Source organism: Alligator mississippiensis, chromosome 4 (assembly GCF_030867095.1).
Source record: "Alligator mississippiensis isolate rAllMis1 chromosome 4, rAllMis1, whole genome shotgun sequence".
Classification (NCBI taxonomy): Eukaryota; Metazoa; Chordata; order Crocodylia; family Alligatoridae; genus Alligator; species Alligator mississippiensis.
Genome location: NC_081827.1, coordinates 154290170 through 154313144, shown reverse-complemented (window position 1 = coordinate 154313144; position 22975 = coordinate 154290170). Strand labels below are relative to the sequence as shown.

Sequence of the window (22975 nt, the reverse complement as noted above, 5' to 3'; positions counted from 1 at the left end):
AAGAACATCTGCCTTGTTAATACTACTGTAATAACAGCTTTTATTTGGCAGTGTCACCCTCTTTCTGTGGGTCAGATGCCTTGAAGATGTTTCTCAGTTCAGAGCCCCAGCAGCAGGGAAGGCTTCCTTTGAACAGGGGTTGGAAAGTGAAGGCTATTTTGTCCAGCATGTTTCACTCTTCCACATCCTCCTGTCCACATCTTTCCACCCCCAGACATATGCAGCCACCTCTTCGCTTTGCAATAGGTTTGATAAATTGGCAGTAAACAAAAGTTTTGACCCTGCTCATTTGGACTTTCAGCTCTCCGAAAGTCCCACTGGGTTCAATTTGTATAGCCAAATGCTGCAAGTAAAATACATGATAAATAACTTGGTGAATATCAGTAGGAAAGGCTGGGTTCTCAGCAAGTAAAAACTGTCCCTGCTCAAATTAGCATCAGTGGGGTCACACCAGCTTAAACCAGATGAGGTGCTGCCCTGGAGTCACATGTGCTGTTAGAAGCAGTTGGTAATGCTCAATTCCTAACCAGCTCCAAAGTTTTTTTCATTTTCCACACGGTACAAAAATGTAACCCCTGATTCCACTGATATCTGGGAGCTGAGTAAAACTCCTATCCCTGCTGCATTTCCAAGAAGCAGTGATTGTATATACACACCCAAGGGATTCTGCTAACTCACCTCTGCAGGCCAGGTTACTCCAGCAACACACAGTATCCATGATATTCTCTCTGGAAAGGCCTGTGTATTCTGCATCATGGACTGTTTTGAGCATATTTTTCCTGCAATCCAAACACACCACTTTGTTGAACCATTTCTTTTGTACATCAACAATGTGGCCTCCATCAGAGTCTTATTTGTCAGTGACCATATGTTCAAAGAGAATCGTGTACCTTGTCAAAACGCTATCACGTGTTAGAACTTTCCACCAATAAAGAGAGAAAAAGTGAGTTTCACAAAGATCCAAGTGCAGCTCTTTTTATTGGCTCAGACAAACCAAGGTGCGGATGGAGTATACTCAGGTTGGATCTATATAGGAACAATTGTGGGAACACAGATAGAGAGGGGAACCCTACTGACTGGTGAACTGATTTTGCCTCATATTCAGAAGTAAAAATGTTTCATTAACACTTTGCAAAACACACAGTACCCAGAAAAAGGACCTGCCATCTCTCTTGTCAATACTTCTATTGCCTTGAATGACTGTTATATATGAGCACACCGCCCTCTGAAATATATTTCCATGCGCAGCCCCCTGTGATGTAGGGCAGTGCTTTTTGCTCATTGTTAAGGGCAGGTAATAGAGCCACGAGAAACTATGAACTAGATCCACAACAGAGCTTTGATGTAACAACATTCAGTTCTCTAGTATCTAACTTGCAGGGTAACTAAGAAGATATCAGGTCCAGTTTTTAGGCCTGTCGCATAGGACTGGTGGGCCATGCTCCACTGAAGATACCATGTTTGATCATGAACAAGTCATTCAGGGCCAGAGCCAAGATAGCACTTGGAGGCCTTCAACTGCAGTGCTTAACACTTACATCACAGCTCCAGAGTGGAATCCAGTACCCTGTGTGAGGCCACAAGGCTCCCCATGCAGCTCATGGAAAAAGTTAGGTGCCAAAGAACAGCAATCCAAAAACTACACACTGAATAAGGAGGTGCCCAGAGCCTTTAGAACAGAGGGGCATCTGAGTACCAGCCTCCCAATGTGGGATGCAGAGAGCTGGCTTCATCCTCTTTGGTATCCACAACCATTTGGTCAAAGGACTGAACAGGGCTCATTCCTTTCTTTTAAAATAGTTGCCTTCTATTCACTATCCTAGTGGCTAGACTGCCCGCCCAACAAATGAGAGAAGTCCAAGTTCAGCTCCCTGGTGGTGCCAGCTGGAGGTCTGGTCCTTCCTTTCTTCCTTCTCATGTCCTTGTCACAAGGTATTTAGCAGAAGTTGCAGGTTTGTTGGAATCTGATATGGCTGTGTCATGAGCCCTTCTGCTATAACCAGGGCTGAATTAACCTTTTAGTGGGCCCTAGGCAAACAAACTCATGGGCTCCCAGCTGAAGATGAAATGTTTATATTACTTTTTTTCACTCATTAATTATAATATGTAAAATAAGCACAACTGGGCCCCTTCTTCACTAGGCATGTGCTTAGTTTGCCTATGCATTAATCTGGCCCTGGCTGTAGCCTCAAACTCACAGCCTCTAAGCTGTCAACTGTGCACCTTAGCACCACCCCAGCCCCCAAGATATCTGTTGAGGTAAGGAAAGTCCCACTGTGGGCATGGAATTCATCTATTCTATGGATTTGTCCTTTCTCTAGATTTGCTGTTGCTGGCAGGATATCAATCAATGGTATTGCTCTTGCTGGCTATGTTCCTATGTGCAACCCCAAGCCCACTATGGCCAGTACTATAAAGAATAGCTATAAAATTTAGTTGTAGGCTGCTCAGCCATCTGCTGCACAAGCCAGGCTGTGCCAAGGGCAACAACTCTACTCTCCCTGCTCTGGATTTACTCTGTGTGGTTTATTCATCAGAGAGCAGAATAGGTTTCAAATTCCATTTTCAGATACTGGGGACAGGGTGGTCTATGCTATGCAAGCAGCAACTCCCACCTGCTCCACCTGCTGAATTATGGTGTAAGTAACCTGGACTTACTGCAGAAAACAGTACACCCAGCACTACTTAGCCAGAGAGAGGGCACCTTCAATGGCCAGCATGTACTCATAAACAATAAGGGGAAGTGGCAGAGAATCCATGCCCATCCCAGAAGTCTTATGGGCCCCTGTTGAAGCCTGAGGAGCAGATTGCCCCAAAACAGTAGTCAGTTTCTAGATGAGATGATCAATTCCTGGTCATCACTTGTTCTGGAAAACAGCTAAACCATTGACTAGTACTGTACAATATAAAGACACAGCAATACTCTCTTGCCATTTTTAGGAGGAATGCCCAGAGGTTCAGATGAAATATTGAAGTTAGGGAGATGAAAAAGGCTTGTCCACAGTGGCAAACCTCATCCCCAAGGATCACCAACTGATCCATGGGACTGAACCAGACGATGCACTGATAGAGCAGGCATGCACATTAAGCCACTGCACACCCACACATAGACACACCTGAAAATACTCAAGACCATTGGCAGATGTCCCAAATGCAGAGAGCTTTTCAAATCCTAATCTCCTCTGACACCTCTGCAAAGGTCCCTGTCACTTCAAGAAGGAAAGGGCAACTGAAGAAGCATATAGGCAGGAGTCCCAAAGCAAGTGGCTCTGCAATAGACAATAGGCAATAGGCAGAGTCCAGGGATATAATCAAGCGAATAATGCAGGTGGCAGTAGATGAGAGAAGGTTGCCTATTTATCCAGGGTAACACACCTGTCACTGGTCTGAGAGGCACTTTACTGAAAGGGCTGAAGCTCTGGAAGTATAAATCCTGACTCCTGAGCAAGACCAGGTAGTTTGTTCCTGGCTGCTGGAGTGAACGGTGTTGCTGCCAGTCTAAGAGTGAAAAATTCAGACCCAAGAAGGTTCCTCTGAAGGCTGGGAAGGATTCAGCAGTTTGCAGATAAGGTCTTTACAGCAGTTAAGAGACCCACTGTGGGGCTTGTGCTCAAGTTGGAAACTAGTGAGTTGGTATATTTTTTCCTTTTGGCCAGAGGCTAGGTCAAATTTTGAGTACTGTAAAACCGTCTTTCTTTACCCCCTACACACATGTAGAAACTGCGGTAGAGTCAGAGTTTGGAAAAGGAAGCAAAAACGGTTTAACCATACAAGAAGACCTGCTTCTGATGAGACTTTCCAGTCTCCAGGTCACTGACCCTATTTGAATTAAATTTCCAGTGAATCAAGCCCTTTAGTTATGTCTGTGTCTAGTTTAGGTTCATTGAACAAGCTCGGAAACTCTCTAAAATAAGTGGAGGAATATGTTTCCTACAGAAATTGCACTTTATCTTCCCTGTGAATTGCATTTTTTTTGCTTTGTGACAGGGGTCAAACTCAGGGCCAAGTCTCAAGTTGGCCTGCCCACCTGTCTATGTAGGGCAGTCCACCCAGCCTCGCCTGCCACAACTTTGCTATTAGACTACACTGGTGGTAAATGTGGGAGGCTGGCCATTCTATGTCCTGATGCCAGGAGGCACTGTCCATGGCTCTGTACCTTCCCTATACAGTGGCCCACATCTCACAAATGGCATCCAAGATGTTATCATACTCCTGGCCACAAGCCAGACCAAACCTAGTCCTCCACCAGGTGTCTCTCTCTCTCTCTCACACACACACACACACACAAACACACACCACCTGCCTATTAGAGGGGCCTCTCACACTCCACCCTCTCACAGGGTTTCTTGCTCACTGCACCATACTGTGCCCCCTCCACTCTGCCTTGCTCTCTCCTGGAGCGACCCTTCTGGCCATCAGGCTTATCTGAATCATGCCTCAGCTAGAGACATGCAGTGCCAATTAATTCACCAAATGGAGGGCCAACTTCCCCCTAGCCCCTCACCGGGATCCTTATACACAACACCACAATTCTGTGGTGGGTTGGCCTGTGTGCTGCCCTTCTGGCCATCCCTTCAGACCTACTCAACCCTGGATTATGCCCAGTCCTTCAGGTTGTGAAGATACACCCTACTCTGGGTGGGCCCACCTACCCCCCTGCTCTCAGGGTCTCTCAAGTGGTCTCTTCTCTGGGGCCACACAACCATCCCCTCCCCAAGGCCTCTGGGGTCTCAAACCCCTGTGGGGTCAGTTGCCCGCAGCCATGCCTGGCCCTACTCTTCCCTCTTAGTAACCCACCCAAAGGTGGGGGCTGGGCTTTAGGCGCCCCAACCCACCTTACACCAGGGAGGTTCACAGTCCTGGTATTTAAGTGGGGCTACCGTGCCACCGGCTGTCCCACCAGGCCTCCCTATCCCGGCAGGGTACAGTTTCAGGTCAGTCATGTCCAGGACCGCTGAGGCCTCCTCCGTCCCCATTGCCTCACCCTTACCTCCAAGGTGTTCCAGGAGCAGCTTAGCCCAATGTTGGCTGCTTCAACACAGACTGCTGCCTCTCTGGCCCCTCAGACACCAAACATGCACTGCCACACTTTCCTTTTCATCCCCGTTTAATTTTTACCCTGGTTCGCAAATAACAGGCACAGTGGTCTTGAAATGACTTTTCAAAATGTTCACAGAAAGTTTCTGCTCTGTTTCCCCCTGCCAATGAAATATTTTACTTTCATTGTAAAACTGAAACCCTAAGACCCAAAATTTGTTTGCAGAATTCTAGAAAAGTAGGACTGGAAAGAATCTCAGGAGGTCATCCAATTTAACTTGTTCAAAGCGGGATCATCCCTACTAAGCAGTCCTGTATAAGTGTTTGTCTAACCTAGTCTTAAAACTGAATAAGCAATTCTCATCTATAATAACCAGGCACTATGCCCCCAAATATCAAGAACACCCTAATTTGCCACAAGTAAAGCAGGAGATGAGGGCACTGTCAATGTCCTGCCACTCCAAGGGTGAGAAGTAGTTTAAAATATTCTCAATAGACCCAAGGAAAATAATCATCTCATGTTACAGATGAAGGTAACCCCCCTTCCCTCCAATACTGTCGCTCAGTTAATGCCAATTTGAATGTGGGGTAAAATTCCTTCCTGATAACAATTGTGATGATTGCTCTGACTTTAAGCAGAGGAACAAAAACCTCTAGGGAAGGAACCTTCAAGTTTTTTTAGTCTCAGCAGAAGCATCAGCACACCCCAGTTAACATTTCTAGCCTTGGCTGCAGCCAACATCTAATGCTTCTCAGGAAAGTGGGTGCAACCTGGCACCCATAGCAACAGAAGCCATAAAAAAATCATTCCCAATATCATGGGGCAACTGCTAATCATTGGAAAAACCAAACACCCTCCACTCTGCTCTTGCACCTGGAGACAACAGATACAACTGCATGTAACAGACACTATAACCAGAGAGCTAGAACTTGCCTTTCTGTCATCATATCCTCTCCATAAACTTATTCTAGTTCTTTAATCTTGTTCTGCAAGCAAGATGGTTCTGGAGCCCTGCTTTATTCACCCTCTCCAATTCACAACACATGTGTGGAGGTCTCCTCAGCTTCCAACTGTTGCTGTTCACAGCCAACATCAGACATTGCTACTCTTAGACCAGCCCTGACCAATACTTATCCAGCCTCTGCTTGAAACCTCCATTGAAAGAGATTGTACAGCTTTCCTAGGCAATCTATTCCATTGCTCATTGTTTTAACAGTTAAGCATTTTCCTGATATCTAATCTAAACCAACTTCACTGCAGTGTCAAGCCATTGTTTGAAGTCATTTCAGTTTCTAGCCAAATACTTTGAAGGTTTTGCTGCCAATAAAAAGGAAAAGTTTTGCATTTTCAGGGGACTTTTAATGAATAATTGAAGTGTTCAATGGATGACAAAAGCATTTTTCAGTTTCACTGAATTTTTTCCATGGAAGAAACAAAAAATAAAAGATGAGACACTGAAGGAGTTGGAAGATTTGCTTTGAGGGAAAAGAGTTCAATCTGAGAGATTTTAGCAAGATAATTCACAGTCTGCAGCCATTTGAAGAGGACAAAGCATACAGGGAGGGGGATGGTTGAGTCTGATTTGTAAGACTGCAGCTGAGAGAACCAGGATGAACCTGGGAAAAAGAACATTAAAAAATGAATGACACCACTCAAGGCCTCTGAGAAAGGAACTTTTGGTCTGTTTCTTTGCTTACTTTTTTTTAAAAAGGAAATCAATAAAAGCTGTTGCAGATCAACCAGAAACTACAATTTTAAAGAATTTTTGGCATTCTTTTTTTTTTTTAAAACAATCCCATCACTTTCTTAGATTGTTTCCATCAACCTGAAAAACCCACATTGTTCTGATCTCAGGCATTTTAACCACTCTTTTATTAAAAGGAAAGGAAAGCTGACCAGGAAGGACTAGTTCCACAAGAGGCCTTGGATGTAATTCCTAACAGTTCTGAAGAAGTAGAAGATGCTTTTAAGCTTGCTCGCCCATGTTATGGAAGATCTGGGCTTAAATCTTCTGCTCGACTCGGAGCAGGGACTTAACCCCAGGTCTCACCCTTTCTCCACCTAGATGTTGTGCAGCATGCAGGCTATGGTGATGACTTGGGGATGTTGGTCTTCACAAACTCGAGGCAGGCAGTGAGGGTGTGCTAGCATCCCCTGACATACCCAAAGGTGCGCTCAACCCGCATGCAGCTCTGGCCCAAGCACCTGTGTGCCTGGCATAGGTTGAGCTTGCCATTGTAGGGGCACATGAGCCATGGCAGCAGTGGGTAGGTGGCATCTCCCAAGAAGAAAGGTGGGACCGTCATGTTGCCCAGCTGCAGGTCCAGGACACCTGGAACAAAGCAGCCACTCTCCACCAAGGCTGGCAGGGAAAGCCCAGGAAAATCCCAGTGTTGTGGGTGCTAGTAGCCCAGCCAGCACAGATGTTTATGAAGGCACCCCAGTGGTCCACCATGACCAGCAGCACGAGGGAGTGGAAGCCCTGCCAGCCACAGTAGGGGTGGTCCAACCCAGAGCAGGCAGGTAAAAAGGATGTGTCCCACTCAAGGGCCCCAATGCAGTGTGAAGCTGAGGGCTCAGAAGCCCACCACCACCTTCAGGGGGTTGGTAACCAGCACAGTGTGGGCCAGTATGTCCTGGAAGTTGTTGGTTGTGTACCTCCAGGATAGCCTCCCTGGCACTTACATTGTCCATGCCAAACAGAGGGCTGACATAGCGCAGGCTGTCAAGTGTGGACAGCTTCAGGAGGCTCATGGGCACTAGGGCTGTGCGAAATTTTGATGGGTGTTTTGTTTCAAAGCTGTTTTGATGCATTTCAAGCTCAAAACAGCAAAATCAAAATGAAACGAAAGGCTTCAAAACAGCTTTGAAATGAAACAAGGGCACTCAAAATGTTTTGAAAGTTTTGAGTTTCGAAGCCGGACTTGCTTGCAGCTAAACAGAAACGAAGGAGAGGGAGGGAGAAGACAGAGGAAGCACTGCTCTGATATTGACATCTAGTTCCTGGTTCGATTCCCCAGCTGCCCAGGCCCCTGATCTGTGTGCGGAGTTTCAGCAGGCTGCTGCTGCAGGCTGGGCCAGCAGCAGCACTGCAGTCTTCCCAGCCCCAGCCTGCAGCAGCAGCCTGCTGAAACCCAGCACACAGATCATGGGCACTCAAAACATTTCGAAAGTTTCGAAGCCCAGCTTGCTTGCAGGTAAACAGAAACTAAGGAGAGGAAGGGAGAAGTGTGCGGAACGACACTCTGCTCTGATATTGACCTCTGGCTCCACAGCGCACAGCTCCAGGGGCCTGCACCCCCCAAGAAGAGTTAGGGGGAATCGAACCAGGGGTTGAGGAATTGAGCCGGAGGCTGGGGGAACGTTCAGGTCCCTGAACATTCCCATAGTTCCCAGATCAATTCCCCAGCTCCCTGATCTTTCCCCCAGCTCTCTGATCACTTCTCCCAGCTCTTCCCAGGGGGCACAGGCCCCCAGATGCTGTGGGATGACAGCAGGCTGCCACTACCAGCTAGGGATGGTGATGGCTCTGGGCTATTTCCCCAGCTGGCAGCAGCAGCCTGCTGAAACCCTGCACACAAATCCAGGGGCCACGCCACCCAGGAAGAGCTGGGGGCATGATCAGAGAGCTGGGGAATCGAACCAGAAGCTCCAGCTGATAGGTGGATCTGCCCCAGCTGCGAGACAGTGTGCAGCGCCCTACTGAGCTGCGCTGCACCTCCACGATGGTGAAGCTGCTGGGCGGGTGCCAGGTGGGGGGTGGCAATCCCCACTGCCCTGCGCTGTGCAGGGCAACTCTGCCACGAGCACCCAGAGGCCCCAGTTGCCACTGCCAAAGCTGGTGAGTGCAGGCCTTTTCTTTTAAAGCTCCACAAACTGGCTGCAGAGCATGTGGATGACAGCATGCTGCCACTGCTGGCTGGGGCCAGCACCAGCACCTGAGTCTGCCCAGCCCAGCCCAGCCCATGCTAAGCGCTAAGAACCCAGTGCTAGCGCTAACCCCAGCCGGCAGAAGCAGCCTATTTTCATCCCATGCGCAGATCCAGGGGCTTGAGCTCCCTCCCCTCCCCCCCGGGAGGGCTGAAGGGCCTTGCTGAAGGGCCTGAGCAGGCCCTCGGATCTGCGTGCAGGATGACAGCATGCTGTCACTGCCAGCAAGTGATACTAGTTTTGCTTTGAACAATTAGAGGTGCAGTTCCACAAAACTCCCTGCACCTATCTTCTTGAAACTTGGCAGGCTTCATGCCCACAGAACATCCCTGCAATTTTCATCTGAATCAGGCAGGAAATGATAAAATTATAGGCAGTTTCATGAGTCCCCAATATAGCCTATGGGCAAAACGTTGAAAAGCGTTGAAACAGCGAAACAGTTTCAACAAAGCGAAATGGAACAGTGCTTCGAAAAAGCAAAACAAAACACTGCTCCTTCAAAACGACAAAGCAGTAGAAACGAAACAGTGCTGTTTCACACAGCCCTAGTGGGCACCCAGGTCTTTGTGGGGAAGAGTCGAGCACATGGTGGTGGGCTGGCACTCCAGGTTTGGGCCGAGCTGCTATACTGGCTCCTGGAACACAGCCCAGATCATCTAGAACAACACCAGCCACACCACTCATCACCATCCCAGGTTAAGCTGGATGATACAAAGCAATGACTCCTGGCTGCCGGGGCGGACCCAAAAATACTAGGGCCAGAACCCTGAAGTTCACGGATGGTGGGTACAGCAGAGTCCATATGGCCATCATCAGCATCCCTGCCAAGGTCCAGGAGGTGGCCAAGGGGTTGGTAACTGATGCAGGGGCAGTGGCACACAGGCTGGGCCTTGTGTGCACACCCACAGCCATGGGGGGGGGGGGGGGGGGGAGGCAGATGGGACTGAGGCCCATCAGGGCCAGGTGGCAATTTGTGCAGCTTAGCAAGTACAGGGGCAAATAGAAGCCCACGACACTGGTTGTCGCTGCCAGGGGCTGGGCAAGGAGCAACCATGGTGCACTGGGCATGGGCTCTGGGGACAGCGTCCTCAAGGGCAGTGCCAAGTTTTGGGTGGTGCAGTTCTGCTCTGCCCAGTGACAACAAACTCTTGACTATTCATGTCCCTGAGGTGTCCTGTCCCCTGAGCTCCAGGACTGAATCCTGCCAGGATTCACCTCTGGGCACAGACACATTTGAGTTTGTGACTGAGACTGGAATGAATTATCCACAAGACAACCCTCACACTGGCAAAAGGCAAAAGCAACCATAGCAGACAGAGGTCAGGAAGGAGTCTGCGACTGAGAGCACAGGGCAGAAAAGCAGCAGGGATATACCTCTGAGAAAAGTCCCATTGATGTTGTGAAGGAGGGGAGGGCTTTCCCTAGTCATTGCATCATTCCTGTTGCCCACGAGTCATCGAGCCCTGCAGCCCTCAGCACCCTCCTGCTTTCTCCATCCCAGACAGTTGGTAACAGACAGAAAGGCTCCTGCCTCCATGCCCCAAACAGCGATGCCAGAGCCACCAGCAATGGCAGTGCAGGAGGCATTAACTTCCCCAAGGCCAGTAGCAGCAACACCACACCCTTGAGCAGCCTCCCCATGCCCCACCCTACCCCATTTGGCAAAGACTGCTCCCCACTGCTGTCTTTGGTCGTGGCCAGGGCCTGCTCAAAGGTCTCATGTACTGCTCTTGTCTCTGGGGAGCCGAGTTCTGCAGCTGCTTCTGGTGCAAATCGTTGGCTGCTATCTCTGACCTCTGCACCCCCAGAACCCAAGACTGGGGTGTCTGGATCATGCCCCTCCTGTTTGCTTTCTGAACTGGGGGCTGCCCTGGGCTCCTATCTCAACAGAAGGCCCCAGGGTACAGCCCCAGCTACTTCTGTCTGAACACACTCCCCTGTGCACACCTGAATGGCTCAGGACCTGCCAAGAAGAAAGGTCTCCCTCCCTGCACTTCCCCTTGCCTGGGGTTAGCAGGGGTAGGGGTACCATCTCCCTGCCAAAGGCCAGTGCCCTGGGAGTGGCAGGAGTCTCTGGGGCAGCTGTGCAGCAGGATGTGTCCCCAAGACAATCATGGAGCCAAACAGCTTTGTAATTAGCAAGGCTTCAGTATTTACAATACATTACAAAATGCTGCATTTCACCCAAAGTATGCCTTCACACTTTGCCCACCCTTCCACAGGAGAAACAGGACCTGTCACAGGTTGCACCCCCTTCACTTCCACTACCCCATTTCACCCAGGAAAGGGACTCTACTGCCTCCTGGTCATGTGCTTCTTCAAAAGGGGAAGGTCCTTGCTGAACAGCAGGACATGGGAATAATGTTTCATGTGTGACCAACTCCTGCTCCCAAGGGTTAGCAACAAACCCTAGATTATGGTGAATTCTCTGGAAGGGGTTGGGATTGGGAAGTCACAGAGATATCTGCCCCAGAAAGGATTCTGGGCCCTGGTCTGTACCCACTACACAACTCTGGAGAGGGCACAGAAACCAACCACAGGGTTACCATGTTCAGTTCTGGGGCTTTAGTAGCACAGAATGCATTATAGAGAAAACTCTGAAGGGAAGGAGGGCAAGGGGATCAGCAGGCACCCACTGGTGCAGTGTTCTGGAGAGAGGATAAGAAGCAAAACCTGCCAAACTGGGCTCAGACAGTGGCAGTAGCAGCTCCTTGCAGACCCCATGGGCATAAGCAGGCCTGAGAGAAGGGTTATTAGATGGGGAGAAAAGGTGAGGTCAGGGTGAAGGGAAGGGAATGCTTCCCCAGCCATAAACGCCCTCCTCCCTGCAACTCAAGAGCCTCACATACCAGAATCCCGGGCCCAGGAGGGACAAAGCTGGAAAGTGGTGAATGACAACGTCTGGGTGTCATTTGGATCCAGTTGTCTTGGGAAGGCACCCTGTTGTGAAGCCATGTCATCTCCCCCTGGGAGCACTAACTGCTGTTAGAGAATGATGGGGAATGCACAAGCTCCAAGGCTGATGCAAAGATTATCTCCTCACAGGTTTCCCCAGCATCTGGACTAGCCACTGCCTTAGGTGTTTCTTCTCAGCATTCCCCACCCCCTCCACAACCCAAACAGTAGGAGCCAGTCTCTGGGTCCCTTTGTTCTGCTGTGCCCTACAAGGGCCAGGTGAACTCTTCCAGCAGTCCAACAGCATGAGGCTGCTTGCCTGAATGCAGTAACTGGTGGGTGCTGAGCAGGTGGACATCCCTAAGCCCTCCCTTCATTGCCTGTAAAACTATGGATGCTCCCGGGTGTGGATGCACTGGTGCCAGACCTGGCTGGAGGACTGAGTGAAGCTCTTTGCACACTGTGAACACTGATGTGGCTTCTCCCCTGGGTAGATGAGCTGGTGCTGCTGGAGGAGTGGCTGAAGTTTTTCCCACACTCATGGGACCAATGTGGCTTCTCCCCTGTGCAGATGCGCTGTTTGGCCAGGTGAGAGAAGCATATAAAGCTCTTCCCACACTCAGAACCCTGATGTGGCTTTTCCCCCATGTGGATGTGCTGGTTCTTGTACAGGCGCGAGGAGTGGGGGAAGCTCTTCCCAAACAAAGAGCACCGATGTGTCTTCCCCCCTGTGTGGAGGCACTGGTGCTTGTCCAGGTGGGAGGAGTGGGTGAAGCTCTTCCCACACTCCGAGCACTGATGTGGCTTTTCCCGTGTGGATTAACTGGTGCGCAGCCAGGTAGGAGGAGCGTGTGAAGCTCTTCCCACATTCTGAGCACCGATGCGGCTTTTCCCCTGTGTGGATAAGCTTGTGCTGTGCCAGGTTGGAGGAGCGGGTGAAGCTCTTCCCACACTCAGAGCACTGATGTGGTTTCTCCCCTGTGTGGATGCGTTGGTGCTCAGCCAAGTGAGAGGGGCGGGTGAAGCTCTTCCCACACTCAGAACACCGATGCGGCTTCTCTGCCATGTGGGTGCGCTGGTGCTCCGTCAGGTGCTCAGAGCGAGTGAAGCTCTTCCTACACAAAGAGCACTGATGTGGCTTCTCCCCTGTGTGAATTAACTGGTGCCGAGCCAGGCGGGAAGGGCGACTAAAGCTCTTTCCACAATAAGGACATGGATGTGACTTCTCTCCTATGTGGATTTGCTGGTTTTTGGCCAGATTGGAGTGAGTGAAACTCTTACCACATTCAGAGTACTGATGTGGCTTCTCTCTTGTGCACAAGCACCGGTGCCTGGCCAGGTTGGAGGGCTGGCTGAAGCTCTTCCCACACTTTGTGCAGTGGTATGGCTGCTCCCCACTCTGAATACACTGGTGCTGGGACAGGTCTTGCCAGCACATGAAGTTCTTCCTGCACTTGGTGCAGCATTGTGTCTTCCTCCCCAAGTGGATGCACCGGTGCTGATCCAGGGAGAAGGAAGGGGTGAAGGTCTTACCACAAGTGACACTGCTGTACTGATGCTTCTCCCCATGCACATGTTGATTCTTGACCAGGTCTGAGCTGCACACAAAGGTCTTCCCACATTTGGTGAAGTGGTTGGGGAGCATTCCAGAATGGATCTTGCGGTGAGCAGCCAGGGTTGCAAGGCAGCTGAAGCTTTTCCCGCGCTTGGCACATACATGGGGCTTCTCTGCAGTGTGCCTCATCTTGTGCAGAGCCAGGAGTGATGGGCAGTTAAAGGTTTTCCTGCACTCAGAGCAAGGGTGGGCTCTCTCCCTGTGCTTGGCATTCAGTTCCTGCTTTCCTCCTAGGTCATCCCCACTACCTTGGTTTGGATGCAGTGTCTCTTTCCAGTGGGTCTTCAGGTCTTCCAGCTCCACAAATTCTTCCCTACACCCAGGGCTCTTTCTGGGTTTTGTCCCTTTTCCACTCTCACCACCAACAGGTGATGGTACCTGTTTCACTACTACATTCTCCTCCTGCTTTTCATGTCTCCCTTCACTCTTGTGCCATGGGTCATTCTCAGGTTTCAGGGAGTCCATCTCACCCAAACTCCCTGGGGATGACTGTATTGGCTCCAGGTTTGCAGGCCCTTCCTCAGAAGCATGCTCCTCAGCTCCGCTCAGCAGCCAGGTACCTCCTGCATGGATAAGAGAAACTCCAGATTAGTCCCTGGTCTTTTGGCAAGGGCAAAAACACATGTTCCCTCGATGGAATGGGCCTCAGAGCAAGACTGGACCTTGGCACATGTGTTTCCTCAAGAAAACAAGGTCCTCCTTCCATAACCCCAAGTGTTGAGTGTGAGGGAGGGGCAGGTCCCTGTACCAGGCTAATGCTCCCTGTTCAGTGGATTTCAGACCCAGATTATCAGGGTTTCTGTCCCAGCTGTCAGCCCCAACACCTCAGACCCTGCTGAGAGAAATACATGTGGGACATGTATATCAGGATAGTATCTGAATGGCTTAATGCTGTAATGGGCTGAGGACAAGACCAGAGGCATCTGCTTAACAGAAGTATGAGGCTCTCTAACTGCTGCTTTATCCCACAGCACTGGTGGGACCAGGGGGAGATGAGCTGAGCACTCCCCCTGACTGAGCTTACGTGCTCCGAAAGCCAAACTGCATTGGTGAGATGTTCTCCAGTGCTCACCCTTCATCTCTGGCAGTCCTGAGATCAGCATATGCGTACAAAGGTGAACAGCCTCACTGTGGATTTTTGGGGCTTATCAGCCTGGGTGTGTCGGGAGCACTGCCTTAGACTAGACCACTGCACTGGACTAAGTGCTTCTATGCTACACACATAGGTGTGTACGTGTGACGAGGTGAATGGGTGACTAGGTGCTGCTTCTGCTTGGTGAGAAAGCCAACAAGTTTCATCCCTCATACCTCCAAGAAATGTTCTGGGAGGGAAGGCTTTAGAGCTGTGGTTCTCTCTTCTGAAAGGAGCAGGGCTGTGCTTCCTACCTGCTTGCAGGGCAAGGTCTGGTGCAGGGAATGAATCCATGGCACTTTCCTCTGCTGACAAGTCCCAGGTGGCCTCCACATCACAGGAATCTGCACGGGGACAAATACCTTGGCATTGACCTACACGTGGACTCTGTGCTGAGTCTCAGGCTCTGTGACAGTCAGGGCCCCAGAGACAAAACAGAAATGGGGAGACTGTAATGCAAACCATGCAGTGCTCACTTCCCCTCTCAACCTGAAATTTTGTTAATCCCAGTCACCCCATGGAGCCATTAAATGGAGCCTAAGACCATGATTAAAACACTTCCTGAGTTCCAAGTGACTAACTAGGAAAAACCAGAGGCAGCTCCAGGTTCTCTCTTGTCCAGCAATAATAGCTACACAAAACTTCAGCCACCGCAGCTTATTTCCATGGGGAACTACAAATCCTATCATCCCTGAGACAGGGTGTTAGAGAGGTATGGCTACCTTGGGCTGGGGAATCAACTCTTACACTGCTGAGCAAGGATGGAAATTTAAGATCATGGTATCCCAGGGAAACCAGATCTGTGCCTAAAAATCAAGACAGCAAACTCCATTGTCCCCTAACAGCCATAATTAGGGGGAGAAAAAGGAACAGACGCTTGTCTCCACAGCTTTGAATTTCATGGAATGGGAACCACACCTGCCTGGACATATTACAGCAGAATGTATTGTATTTGAGGTCAGCACCCTACAATGGCAGCAAAGAGCAAGTCTTCAGTTTCCAGGCATCCTATCACTCCAGGCATGGAGCATTTCTGAGAGCTATGTTGGGTGGAGGAGAATGCCACAACTCACCTGGCAGCAGGTCCTCCAACCTTAAGATTTTCTCACAGTCTTCTTCCTCACAGACCCAGAGCTCCACCTCTCCTTGCTGGATGCGGCAGATTAAGTCAGGTGTGGGACCTCGATATCCTGTTTAGGGCAGTGGTTAAAGAGTGTTTTTGACTGGCTACTGGACAGAGAATAACAAACCAGGATTTGGGGAATGGATCAAATGAACTCAAGTATTCTACTAGGATCTTGACAGATAAGGGAGGGTGAACATGTAGAGTGAAAGAGAAGGCACTGCAGGGAGAAGCCTTCAATAGATGATGGTCCCCGTCACCCAGATGGTGGAGGGATGGTCAAAGGAAACAAAGCACCAAACACTCTGAGGTATAAAAAGGGTATGAAACTTAGTCACCAATGGCAGGGGTAGTGATACAATGATCTATGATGTACTAGAGAACAGAAAGATAGAGCTTTTACTGTTTTCAAAGAACCAAAATTAAGACACTGGACACACTTACAGACAGATAACATCCATCTCATCAGTCTTATTCCAGGCAAACAAGTGGAAGTTATTTCGCAGTGAAGGTTTAAAGTGAGGACTCATGGCAGTGAAAAGAATCCATGCCATATGGCTGACAATGAAAATTTTCCCCTGGGAAAGAAGGTAATTGATCAACAGGATACATGAAAAGATGATTTTAACATAACTGTAGATGGAACTGAAGCAATCATCCCATCCAAAGGGAGGATCATCCCAGAAGGGAAGATGAGTATACAAGTTGGCAAATACTACAGGATTTAAAACAAAGTTCCTGGGAGTCATGGAAAAGGACAAAAGAAGGCAGAAAGAGACACATTTTACAGCACTTGAAAGCCCATAATGTAGAAATAGTCTATATTATCTTTGCTGAACTAGAAAATATATTTAAGCACCTCCCTAAGTAAGTCCCTTGAGGGAAATGGAGGAAACAGAAAGCACCAGGAAAGCAAACTGGTCTAGTAAAAGCCAAGTTCCTCAAACCTACACAAAAGTCAGAACAAGTCCCTGTATTAGAGATCCCCTGGAACTGGAAACGGGCTTTCACTAAGCCCTGCACCCAACCTTCTTTTTATCACAGTGATGGGCACCTGATATGTAGGATTTTAGGAGGAGGACAAGAAAACTCTTGAGTATGGCACAGTGAGCTTGAGAGCACAAGTCTCAAAGTAAATACAGCAAAGCCACAATCTGTGGTCTATGGAGATGAAGATGTTAGGAAGGACTGTGGACAGAAGCTTCCAGTAATTCCTTTTTAGAAGTACCTGGGTTGCATCGTGTGTAGGGGTGCTCCGATATATTTTTGGGGTCAATACCAAGATTCGATTTTTAAGGAGGCATATCGGCTGATACCAATCCGATTTCTGATATAGCATAAAGAGCTGCGTCCACCTAGTAAGTCCGTTGTGGTGGAAGAGGAGGGGGGCAGATCACATACACACCCCCCCCCCGCCACCACTGGAGGCATGGCTTCTTTGGGGGGGGGGGGGTGGCTCCCACCACTGTTTGCACCCTGGGAGGGCAGGGGAGGGGGCGTGTGCCCCCAAGATCTGCGTGGGGTGAGCAAGCGGGCTGCAGCTGTGGGCTGGAGCCAGGCTCTTCTCACTGGGGGCTGGGCTGGGACTACAGAGGGGGCTGCAGCTACCACAAATTTTGCTGTAGCTCCCTCCCAGCACCGCTGCCACCATGCATCCAGCATAGCCTGGATCAACCCCCACTTCCCCCTACGCACTGGGAAGAGCCAGGGTGCACTGGGTGTGCAGCAGCGGCTGTCTTGGGAGCTATGGCAAAATTTAGGGTGGCTATAGCCCCCTCCATAGCCCCTGCTCCAAAGCCAGCTCCTGGCGAGAAGAGCCTGGCTCCAACCAGTAGCTGCAGCCCACCTGCTCATCCTGCACAGATCCGGAGGGCACATGCCCCGCACATGCCCTCACATGATACAAGCAGCAGTGGGAGCTGCCCCCCCCACCCCAGCTCCCACAAGCTGTGCCTCCAGCTCCAGCAGAGGGGTTGATCTGGCCCCCTCCTCTTCCACCACAGTGGACTTACCAGCTGGAGGCAGTTCTCCAGGGTTCAAGCAGCAGCAGGAGCTGCCCCCGACCCCCAGAGCCATGCCTCTGTCCTGCACCCCACGCGGGCAGTGCCTGCCCCTGCCCCCTCCCTCACTGTGCAGAGGGGGAGGGGGTTGATCTGCTCCCCCCCCCCACGCCCCTTCTCTCCCTCCTCCCCTTCCACCACAACAGACTTACCAGCTGGAGGCAGCTCTCCACGCTGCCAGGCTGTGCTCCTCACTGCCCGAGTGCTGTGCTGCTGCTGCATGCACGCACTGGCATTTATCGGCCCCATCAGGCCGATATCCAATGCAACCAATTTCCTTTATATTGGTTATGATCCAATAATCGGACCGATGTATCAGTGCACCTCTAATCATGTGTACATATGTCACTAAAGAAAGAGTTGAGGAAATTCAAATTCTATATGTTGTAGCAGCAGAGGCTGATAAGACTTCCACTAACTTCCACAGAGTTGTAAGCAAAGGAGGAAAAAGGGAATTTAGATATCACTGTATTGTACTAAGCATATTAGGATGTTAAATGGGTTTGGACAGGAAAAACTAGGCAAGAGAGGGAGGAAATCAGAATAATTTCCCAAGGAAGAGATGTTAGTGAATTTTTATGCACAATGAATTGGAGATAATATGAACATGCTGAGAAGACAAAGAGAGATTATGTTGGCAAGAAACCGCAGAATATGGAAGCACCAGGTGTTTCATGAATGGAAAATATGCAAATGAAGGTGGCTGGATCAAATCAAGGAGGACACATTAATATGAAATGTGAAAGTCTGATCGCTGAGTGGGCAGTGGGGAAGAACTGGATTTAAACCACCAGCCAAAAGTTCATGAGGACAAGACTGTTGAAAAATAGGGAGAAGACAATAAATTTCAGAGTTCACATAGCTCCACAGAGAAGCAAGAACCAGAGCTTTACCCAGGGAAACAAGGGCTTGGTAATTCCTCAGCATCTGGTCCCGGTAAAGCACCTTGTCTTCATCTTCCAGAAGCTCCCATTCTGTCCTCGTGAAATGTAAAGCGACATTCTCAAAGACCTCCCAGAGCTGCAGTCACAAGCATTACAGCATTAGTATCTCCTGTTCCAGCTGCCTCCAGCCCCAACAGCCCTATCTGTACTCACTCTGTACTAGAAAGACTTGAAACTTAGCCATGACAGGTAGGGGTACACAATTGCCCATTATTCAGCTGACAGTTTATGTGGACACAGGTCTGTGGGTATAGGAGTTAATTGGTCTGCCTAAGCCTCTCTCATCCTGGGAGACAGTGCAGCTAATTTTAGTTGGCACTGGTGCCCCAGTGGAGACTCTGTAGTATAGATGCACTAAGTCTTCCTGGGGAAGCTGTTTTCATGGCAGTGACATGCAGGGAGAACACCTGCCTGGGAGTGGGGACAAGAGGAATTCATCCTTTTCCACCAGACACCACCCCTGGGAATTCCAGGGCCTGGCACAGTAAGGTCAGGAATTTCTCTTCACTTCCCATGTGGCTTTGGGGTGCAAAACTAAGAGCCTAGAGTCTAGGGTCAGGCTGGCTGGCCACATTCAACACAAGGGACCTCCCTGATGCCTCACCTGAGCAGGGGCTTCTGTAGACGTCCCTACTGTGTTTGGCCGAGGAGCAGAAATGAAGGGATGGAGAAGGAGGGAAGACTGGAAAGGGGAACATGGATCCCCAAAGGCTGCAACAAGATGGGGCAGGCTGGACTCAGTGCAAAATGAGTTTATTCTTCCATTTCTTTTTAAATATGGTTTTCAAACTCCAGGAACTGTAATATTGTAGTCTCTGGAAATAGAGCCACATGTCTGAACTCTAGTGGGCAAAGACACCGACCGGTAGGCATGGAGGGGGTTTCTATGGATGTTATCAGCTGTGGGGGCTGTGTCTTTTCTCCCCATTAGACGCTGGTATAAAGGGACAGGGAAAGATATTAATTTCACTTTCTTGGGTGTTGTGCAAATACGGACTTTTCTTTATCCTTACATACATCTACTTCAGATATGGGGACTCCCTATAGATACCTACACATGGCAACACCATGGGCATGCATATGGCCTCCACAATATGCCAATATTTTTATGACAAACCTGGAAGCCTGTTTCCTCCATAGTTGCATCTCATCCCTTTCATATACCTAAGGTACGTCAATGGCATCTTCATCATATGGATAGACGGGAAGGAACCCCTAGAGAAATTTCACCAGGATTTTAACAACTTCCACCCCTCCCTCAAATTAACACTGGAATATTCCATCCAGCAAATTCATTTCCTAGACACCAAGATGAAGGTTTGCAATGGCTACATTGCCACCACACTGTATCAGAAACTCACCCACTACCACAGCTAGCTTTCATCCTAAGCACACCATGAGATCCATCATTCAAAGCCCAGCTCTACACTACACTACCTGTTTCAATACCTCCCACCCACTGGGATGCATACCCTAAGGGCCCAGACTACAGAATCCTACAGTTACAATACAATCCCAAAACTGTAGTCACTGCAAGTAACAAAACCAGACTCAGACCTCACTCTAACTTGCTGCAATACCAAAACAAAAAGAGTGCCGCTGCTACTGTCACCTACAGCCCCCAGCTCAAAAACCTTGGACAATCATTAATGACCTCCATCCCCCATCCTGGAAAAGGAGGGATCTTTCACTGTAGCCATGGGGGACAAACTAGTCCTGGCTTACAGGAAGCCCCCCCAACCTTAAACAGCTTCTCTCAAGCAAAAGGCTACCTAACTCCCATTCTCACCAAGGCACCAGGCCTTACAATGGACCCAGATGCAAACTGTGCTCCCTCATCAATACACACCACATCCTTACTGACCCAAATAGTATGGATTATACCATCTGATGGTCATTCACGTTGAACTCTACCCTTCTCACCTAGGCCATCCCCTACATACAGTGCTCCTCTGCTGTCTGCACTGGCAAATGGTGCAATCTCTACAGAAAAGGCTGAATGAGCCCCAATCTGACATCAGGTCCAGGAAGACACAAAGACTTGGCAGGATACTTGAAGCTCCCTGAACATTCCATTGCTGGCCTCAGAGTAGCTGCTCTTTAGGTGTGCACCGATAGAGATTTGGGGGGCCGATACTGATAGCCTTTTTTAAAAGAGGCATATTGGCCATTACCAATGCAATTTCCAATATAGCTACATGCAGTTGGTAAGTCTCTTGTGGTGGAAGGGGAGGAGGGAGGGAAGGGGTGTGGAGGGGCAGATCAAGGGCCCCGTGGTGAGGGACAGAGCCACATCTTGTCTGGGGGCCATGGGAGGTCTCCCACCACTGCACACACCCCAGGAGGGCACAGGGGAGTGAAGGGCATGTGGCCCCCAGATCTGCGCAAGGCAGGGCGAACTGCAGCTGTGGGCTAGGGATGCCCTAGGCTTTTCCCAGCGGGGGCTGGGCTGGGCTGCATGTGGGGCAGGCAGCAGCAGTGCTGGGAGGGGGAGAGCTATGGTGCAATCTAGGGTAGCTGCAACCCCCTCTGTCGCCCCCCTCCTAGCGCCGCTGCCGCCCGTCCTGAAGTGCAGCCCGGCCCAGCCCCCACTGGGAAAAGCCCAGTGCTGCCCCAGTACCAGCCCACAGCTTCAGCCTGCTCTGCCCCACCCCATGCTAATCCGGGAAGCACATGCCTCCCGCCCCCATGCTCTCCCAGGGTGCATGCAGTGGCCGGAGCCCTCCTCCCCCTCCCTACGAGCCATGGCTCAGTCCTGCACCTGCCCTGCCCTGGCTGGGCAGCACCTGCCCCAGCCCCACTCCTTACCTCACTGCGGGGGACCTTGATCTGTTGCCCCATGCCCCTTCCCTTCCCCCTCCCCCACAAGAGACTTATCAGCTGCATGCAGCTCTCCAAGCTGCTGAGCTGTGCTCCTCACTGCCTGCATGCTGCGCTGCAGCTGAACACACACAGGCATTTATTGGCTAAATCACCGGCCACATCAGGCTGATTTCCAATACACTCAATTTTCTTTATGTCAGTGCTGATTCAATATTGGACCAATCTATCGGTGCACCTCTACGGCTCTTAATCCAAAACACTTTAAAACAAACGTGAACATGGAATTGTGCCATGGGAAATCATCCACAGGTTGGATTGTGTTAAGTGCAGTCAAAATAGGGACTATGGATTCTTATCCAATTACCTAGATCAGCTTTTGTGTCCCCTTTGTCTGTGGGGGTGTCTACTTATTTTCCCCTTTCCCAGCACTGTCCCATCTTCTAAAGACTCTATTTGATAGCCTGGCCTGTGAATAGCCTTTCGTTGCATCTAAAGAAATGAGTTTGGGCTCGTAAAAACTTTTGCTATGCCTCTCTCATTCAAATAGTTGGTAAGGTGCAAATTTATTCTGCCTTCTGCCTGATCTCAGACTAACACGGATAACTAGCAGCCAGGTGTGCTGCTCACGCCTACCAACCTGCCTGCCCATGAGATTGCCCAGGCACGAGCTGCGCTGGAAGATTCTGCTGGCATCCCCAGCAGAGACCCTTCGTGCTCGGCAGTCCTAGCCAGGCTGGAAGAGACTTGCTAGGCTCAGCCGTAGAGACCATTGCCCCATGCTTCCTGGTGCTGGCTGAGTGTTATAGTGTAACCAGATGGACTCTTTTTTGGTTCTTTAGGTTTTAACATTTTCTATTTGATCAATTCCTAGAGACAACTGAGGCTGCACTTCTCAAGGAAAAGGGAGCCATGGCTCCAAGGCCTCTAACCAGGTCTTCCAATGCCAGCAACCCTAGATATCTGCATTTGGAAGAGTTCCTGCTAATACCAGCTTGGAATAGTTACAGCCTCTGTCACAAATGAAGCTTCCTCCTGTCATTCTTCAGGTCTCTCCACTACCCAAAATTCTTCCCTGCACCCCTGGCTCGTCACCTCTGCCCCAGTTCTACTCTCACACCAAACTGAACCTGGCACCTTGCTCACCTCCAAGGTCTCCCCCAGCTTTGGAGGCCTGTCCTGCCCCTTCTGCACTTGACCTGGCTCTGGTGTTCGGGAACCACTCTCTTCCAGTCTCCCTGGGGAAATCCTCAGCAGCTCCAGGTTTACAGGCCTTTCCTCAAGAGGCAGATGTTTAGCAATACTCAGAGCTCCTGCACCTGCAGAGCGAGGAAGAGAATGCACAGGTTAGCCCTGGTGCTGGTGGCATAGGGAAAGCCCTGCAAGCCTCCTGAACTGGCCTGCTACTACAACAGCCG

At 50.0% G+C, this 22975-nt stretch overlaps 1 pseudogene; it reads right to left on the bottom strand.

The window, feature by feature from the left end:
* Positions 1 to 959: 959 nt before the first annotated feature.
* Positions 960 to 22975, bottom strand: part of LOC102562640 (zinc finger protein 135-like) — a 28771-nt pseudogene continuing 6755 nt past the window's right edge.